Source organism: Hakea prostrata, chromosome 5, assembly GCF_041222555.1.
Source record: "Hakea prostrata isolate BN-2017 chromosome 5, UWA_Hpros_2, whole genome shotgun sequence".
Lineage (NCBI taxonomy): Eukaryota > Viridiplantae > Streptophyta > Magnoliopsida > Proteales > Proteaceae > Hakea > Hakea prostrata.
Genome location: NC_142604.1, coordinates 55,102,798 through 55,110,200, shown reverse-complemented (window position 1 = coordinate 55,110,200; position 7,403 = coordinate 55,102,798). Strand labels below are relative to the sequence as shown.

General features: G+C 34.2%; 1 long non-coding RNA gene across 1 annotated transcript; it reads left to right on the top strand.

Annotated features, from left to right (window-relative positions):
• The first annotated feature begins 781 nt into the window (after positions 1-781).
• On the top strand, positions 782-2,048 carry LOC149016637 (uncharacterized). Its single transcript, XR_016173687.1, has 4 exons — positions 782-847; positions 1,049-1,080; positions 1,171-1,316; positions 1,471-2,048. It is a non-coding gene; the product is annotated as an uncharacterized LOC149016637 (long non-coding RNA).
• Positions 2,049-7,403: the final 5,355 nt, after the last annotated feature.

Sequence of the window (7,403 nt, the reverse complement as noted above, 5' to 3'; positions counted from 1 at the left end):
AAATTAAAATATCCTACAAAATAAAACATACATGGGGTATCCTTCCTCCTCCACGTAAACTCCCATTCATTGGATTGAGTTCATCATTTCTAGAAATAAAAGATAAGTTTATGACGAAACTTAGCAAGTACAACTGTAACAAATCAATAAACTTTGTCAATTAATGCAGGATTGGTAGAGTGATAAGATCCATAGTCCATACTTTTCAAAGGACAGTCGCGGAATCGACCCTTTTAGACGGTATATGTAATATCCCCCCCCCCCCCCCCCAAAAAAAATATAGATAAAGCTCATGTTCAATAATTTTTTCTTTCTAAACAAATAAGATAATTCGTGTATTGCAAATTTAATGGATAATCTGTGCTGCCACATAACTTGTGCTGTACAACAACTCTATCATCCACCTCACTCAAAATACTAATGCTTATCAAGTATTTCAAATTTAGTGCATGATCTATGCCGTTGTGATCTTTTTTGATTTTCAATTATAGAAAAATGAGTTCATTAGCCTGAATACAAAAGAAGACCCAAATAGACTTTTGAAGTTTGAACGCAAAAGTACCAGTTGTTTTACCATGTGTTAGAAAGTGTTTATTTTAAGGAAATCCACATTGAGTCTCCTTTTTAATTGGCTTAGGTCCACCTTATTTTCCTTTAAACTAGTGTCATTAGTCCAGCTAATCCCTGTGGTTATGAAAAAAGGCAAATAGACAATTAAGAAGTGTGAATTCTAAATTCAAATCGTTACTGGCCTTGTGAATGTGTAATATAAATAGAACGTTTGAGATGTCAAGTCACCACCATTAATCTTTCTCAAAGGCAGCTTCACGGGCTTTGGCATTCAAAGGTAATACCACTCACTGTTGTTTATTTCTTGTACTTCCATTTTCATGTATATCCAACCTTTGTAGTTCCCTTAATATGAAGGTTGCATATAGATCCAGTGAATTGCTGGAATAGGATTCACTCAGTTAGAGGTTCTAATTAATAAACTTGAACCTGCAACCTACACTTTTAACTTCTGAATGTTTTCTGGTTTGGATCATAGAGAAACCTTGGCAGACACTTCTTCACTCAATGGTATGTCTTCTCGCGTGTTCGCTTTCATTTCTTCTTTTCTGTGTATTCAAATCTTCTTATTAACTGCAGTTTGTGCCTGCAAATGTACAGGCAGACAACACCTATTCTGAGGATTGCCAAAAGTTAATAGATTCAATGAGTGAGTCAATGATAGACAAATGGATCTTGGGAGAGATGTTGAGGACCCCAAATGACAAGTTAAAAGAGAAACATGGACCCCTCAAACCATATGTCAGGTAAGGATTTTCATGTAACTTTTACTTTGTTGTTCTATTCAGAGATTTACTATTCTATTTTTGTATTCCATTTCGTTTAAGCATATGAACTCATGAAATCGTCCAATTCTTTGTGATTCATAATTTCTCCTTTTGGCTTCGATCAATGAAAAAGTTATGGAATAGGGGAAGAAGAACAGCAGTGGCCACACTATATGGTTTCAGGAGTTAAAATGCCCAACACAGAACTTGTAATACCAAAAGAAGAGGTCAGCGAACGTCAGCGTTTCAAGTGTACAAGCAAATTTGTAATTGGTGACGTGGGGCTGAAGGATTTTGAAACTACAGCAACAGCAGAAATGCCATTCGATTGCACGGTACAAGACTTATGTGAACATTTAAAGCATCAGTATGAATATATGATCGACTCGGAACGAGAAACGTACGTATTGAAGTATGGAGACTTGACTCTTGAAAATTCCAAGAAGTTGTTAGACTACAATATATCTAAATCTTTTTGGAGAACCCTTACGTTTGAGAAGCTGAACAAGGGTTCCAGAAGCAGCAACATCCTCCAGTTTCGCAAGGCTAATTAATCAAATATTATTCACTTTCTGCAATTTTTCTTGAATTGAGTTGTATGTTAAGTATGGTTTGGTCGCATTTCAGATTATTAATCAATCTTATTGGTGAGTGTGGATCGTGTATTAGTTGCTTCAGATGAATAAAGATAATATAATTATGGAGTACTATTTCTACCACATCATGCAAGTGGGTATTGAATTTAGGGTAATTTTTTTTTTGGACTCCCTCTCTTCTAAGTTTGGTCCAAGACATTTTTAATCCAAATAAAATAGCACATTTTTTTGTTCTATTCAACTTATTTGTTCCATGTAGGCTCTGTGAGAGAGACCACTTATGGGAAGTTCGCAATGGAAACAAACATTAAGTAGATAATAAAAACATATAGTTTGGATCCCCTAAAGAAAGTTTCAGATTAGATAGTTTGGATTTGCTTGGCATCATGCACCTCATGCATCAATCGAGAGAATAGGATAGAGAGCAGAGTTCCAGGAATCAAATCTTCTTTTTTTTTTTTTTTTTTTTTTTTTTTTTTTTTGATACTGGTATTTTTTTTAATACTAGAAGTTAAATGCCATCTGTAAGGGTCGAATCCACAACCTCTTCATTGAGAAGTATGGATCTTTACCACTCAACCAATCCTGCATGGGCAATTAAATCTTGACTAAGTGTTCTGAGAATAATTTCTTGATTAAGCTCTGACATGAGATTTAGTAATTAAAAATTTAGAACTTTGTTAGAAAAAGCTTTCTACTGGAGATTTTGACAGTACTCGTGATCATGTAAATTGTGGGATATCGATCAAAATCAATGAAGGATTTCCCCTTTTTTGGGTAAGAATCAACGAAGAATTTCAAGTGACCACATATCAAATTAGCTAAAGATTGTAAATTGAGTAGCTGCATTTAAGACAAAGAAACCATAAAATTGGGACACAAAAGAAAACGAACTACAAACTCATTGTAGGTCTGGCCTTTAAATCTGGGGCACAAGGAGCAGAAAACTTAGCAAGCGAAAAACCTTTTCCTTCCTTTGCTGGTTACGTCGCATGCTTCGTCTTCTTCTAGTGTTTCTTCTAATCCTCGTCGATCTTTTCTTCTCCTCAGCAATCATCACTCTTTTTCTGGTTGTGACTTTGACTATTCTACTGTTAGTGTAACCTTTATATCAAATCAAATCCCTTCTTCGATCAATAGTTCGTAAATGATCTACTTTTGAAATCAACACCTGGTAGGGTTTAGAGTCAAGTAGAACGAAGCCTTTTATTTTGTAAATTTTAAAAATATTAAAAATATATTTTTATACATGTGTATCCCACCCTTTTGATTTCCACCTTAGGATATAATAGTAATGATGTGGTGCAAATTGGACGGTGGAAAGAATGTAAGGGTACTTTGGTCATAAACTAATAATATGTCCTTAATTGATGATTTTAGATACCACAAGAGAGACAAATACAAGATACCATTTTGTTTAGACTAACACTGACTTGGACCAATTCTTAAGGGGTGCAAATGAAAATTACCCTTGAATTTACTAATGTGAATTGTAATTCTAAGAAGCTACTTGTTAGTTATTTATTTATTTATTATTATTTACCACTTTTCTTTCTTTTTCTTTTACTTTTTCTTTTTTTATTTTGTGGGGGTGGGAATTTTCAGCATCACCCCTCAAGTTATCCCTTAAAATTAGTGCTACTCCCTAAGGTAGAGTTTAGGTGTTTAAGTCATGGGTATTTTGGTCATTACTCTTTGTACTTAAATGTCTTATATGTTTGCAATGAAGGTAATTTTGTCATTACAGGCTTTGTACAAATACTTTGGGGTTTAAGTTTAGGTTTAGGGTCACGAGCATTGCTCATTTCTTTTCTGTTGTGTTTGGGTTCATTTCTCTTGCCCTGCTGCTGCTCTAGGTTTAGGGTTCTTCCAACCCTTGGTGCTCTTGGTTGATGGTGGTTTTGCCTTCAAGTCTGGCAAGGATGATTCATAGACTTGCATGTATATTACTCTTGCCTTAGTGATATCCTTCCTTCACAGGTTCATTTAGTCATGTAATCCTGTGATTCTTGTGGTCTCTGTGTTATTGTTCTTGAGAGTGTTGGTGAGATACATGTGTGTGACTTTGTAACTCCTCTTTTTCACTGTTTTGGTTAGTGCATGCTGCCGTGAGCCCTTTGGACTTAGTCTTGGATGTAGGTCTCTGACGAAATAAAGTACATACTTGTCTATGTGATGTGTGTGGTCTGTTTTCGCTGCAATTGTAGGTTTATTCTTAACACTAACACCTGCGTTATCAAATTTATCAATCATATCCTCTCCGGGATGGAAATATATCGATCATATTTGATAGTGTGGATCATGTATTGGTTTAGAAGAATGAATGTAACATAATCAATAGGCAAATTCTACCATATCACACCACGAGCATTTTTTAATCATAGAAGAGAGACCTTCCAAGTTTGAACACAAAAGTAAGCAAGGCTGTCTAAGAGAAAGATTGATGGTAAAGGTTGAGAACTTTAATCATTATACTTATATGGAGAACCTGTTGGTTCAGATGAATGAAGATTATTAATATAATTAGTAGGCAATTTCTGCATTGAATTTACTGAAGTGAATTATGAAGCTAATTTATTATTATTTTTTATATTGAATGTTTTTCAAAGAGGGGAGTTTATAACACTTGCTATGATGTTTTAAGTTCTTTATAAGTAATGGAGTCTACCAAGAAAAAAAAAAGTTCTTCAATAATTGAAAAAGGAGTACTTAAGTAGATTATGAACTTCGAACTCAACGTGGGCATGCAAAGCTGTCTATGAGAAAGTTTGACTGTGACAGCTGAGATTTTGAGAATCTAAAGATCGATTATTTGAGACTTAAAAAAAAATGTAATTAATAAGTGATTTTTATATAAAAAAATAATAAAAAAAATTAATGAACATTAAGCTTCTTTTCACAAAAGAACGCATATCATGCTGGCAGCCATTTGCTTTAGTATTGTGAATACTGAAACTATTCTTTTAATAGGAAAAAAGAAATACTGAATTTATTTGTATTTTTATTCTTTGATTGTGGATTGCTATCGAGGTCTTGGCTGGTGAGCTGAAATGAAGCAACTCAAAAAAAGTGTTTTTAAATCACTTCTAGACTAAGATAAGAAAGGAAAAGAGATTTGATTTTTTAAACAGATAGATTCTTGAATACTGGCTACATTTTTTTTTATTTTTATTTTTATTTTTGTTCAATTATTGAGAAAGGAGTGATTAGGTTGAATATAAAAGAAGATCCGAGGAAACATGAAGTTTGAACATCCGAGGAAACAAGGTTATCTAGGAAAAGATTGGTCATGTGTTGGAAATAGTTATTTTAAATAAGTCCACATTCAATTCTTTTTTAATTGGCTAAAGTTTACTTTTTCTCTCTTCTTTACAAGTCACCTAATGTGATCTGTCAGAGAGGTGATTATGGGTTGGAAACGTTATATTATTTTATTTTATGTGACTTTTGATAGAATGTTAGTTTTAATTTTATTGATATAATTAATTTTTTTTATCTTTCCAAGACATTATTAATTTGACGTCACAATCTCTATGTAGAGGAAAATGTCGTCATTTGTCAAAAATTAATTTATTAATGGGAAAATGAGTTGATTAGCTTCAATATAAAAGAAGACCCAAATAGACCTGTGAAGTTTGAACGCGAAAGTACTACTCTTTCTTTCCTTTTTTTTCTTTTTTTTTTTTCTCTTTTTTTTCTCTTTCTTTTTTTTGAAGTACTAGGTCTTTCACCCATATGCTAGAAGGACTCGAATCTTTTGTAGCGGCATAAATCATGGCCATCCTGCGCCGCTATCCAGTGAGCACCACATGACAATGAATAAATTATAACAGTTGATTTTAAAAAATACCCAAATAGATTATAAGTTTCTATTATTAAGCCGGTTTATTTATCAAACCGTTGATCCAACCAGCCCTATTCACCTAACACTAACAAATTGACTCACAAATCTACCTTTTCCCACGACGTTGCCACCGTTGTGGTCACCGGCCGAAATGACAAATACCTCTTATTTTTTATGCATTCCCATGACAACCAAAGAGAAAATCCATACAAATAAGGTTAAGTGTATCTCCGTTACAGCAGACATTAAACAGAAAGGAAAAACTTAAGCAGAAGTTAAGTGATTATACATGGCATTGGAGCTGTAGTTGTCATCAAGCTAGAGCTTTTGAAAAACTTGAGGACTTCTATAAGTTGAACCAGGAAGGCCGGAGGATGTTCAACCTAAGGACCAATTCCTTCTGTGAGAGATCCAAATAATTTCTAGATGAAATTCTCTTGGCAGGGATTGCTTGTGCACCGTGAGAGCATAGAGACCTCCGAATCTTAAGAAAAATACAAATGGGTATCATGATGATTTCCAAATCAATAACCATTAGAGATTGTATCAGGTCTATAACTCTAGTAGTGTTGAATGATCTCTTGCAGTGCAAGATGACTCCTTGTATGTTGTCGTCGTGTTGTAACAACGAATCGTCTCATTTACTACCCTAAGAAGGCAATGTCGGGAATCATCTCATTTACTACCCTAAGAAAGCAATGTCGGCATGGCTATAACTATGAAATCCCCCTATGATCCTAACCCGTAAACCCATATTGTAAGTCTAAGAACCCGGAATGCAAGTAGAAGACAGCTGTGAGCCATCAAAACAGAGACCAATCGATTGAAACCTGAACGAATACAATCGGATGATGAAGATGATGAACCTGGAGTTTTGCTAAGTTTCGTAAGAAGAACTGACTCGAGCATTGACGGATTAAGAGTTTACAGTCGACACTTTTAAAAAGTCTCCAAGATCAAGTAAGATCATTCTGATGTGTAGTGAGCTAAGTGTTGAAGCAGTGCCACGGGGTAACTGCCCACAAAACTCAATCTTTGTGTAATTTCTAAGGGTAGGGTTGATTGGATAGGGGCCTCCTCGAGCAACCCCATGAGTAAGAAAACGGTATTTTGGGAATTTTGTGTTTCGGACCCCTATTTTCTTTTGTCATCTTCTTCTTCTTCTTTTTAAATGTATAGAAGAGGATCAATCAAGGAGTTGTTATTTTCGACACATGAACTATCTAATGGTTAAATAAATCTATTATAAATGTCGTTCATCCAACTTTGGGCGCCAAAAGCACCATCGCATAGGACGCAACAATCTAGCACAATCCACTTTTCAAGAAAATATATGTAGAAAATACTTTTAAATAAATCCACCCTCTATTTTTATTTTTAATTTTTTTAATTTAGACTTTGAACAAGTCCACAGCAGAGTCTTTTTTTAAACATATGTGTCAAGAAGTGTTTATTTTAAATAAGTGCATAGTCTAAATTTTTTCCTTAACTGGACTTTGAATGGATTCCCATCCTAGTCTTTTGTTACCCATGTGTTGGGAAGTAATTATTTTAAACAACTTCATAGTTTAGTCTTTCTCTCTGTCTTTCTTTTAATTTTTTTTATTGGACTTTGAATAAGTTAAT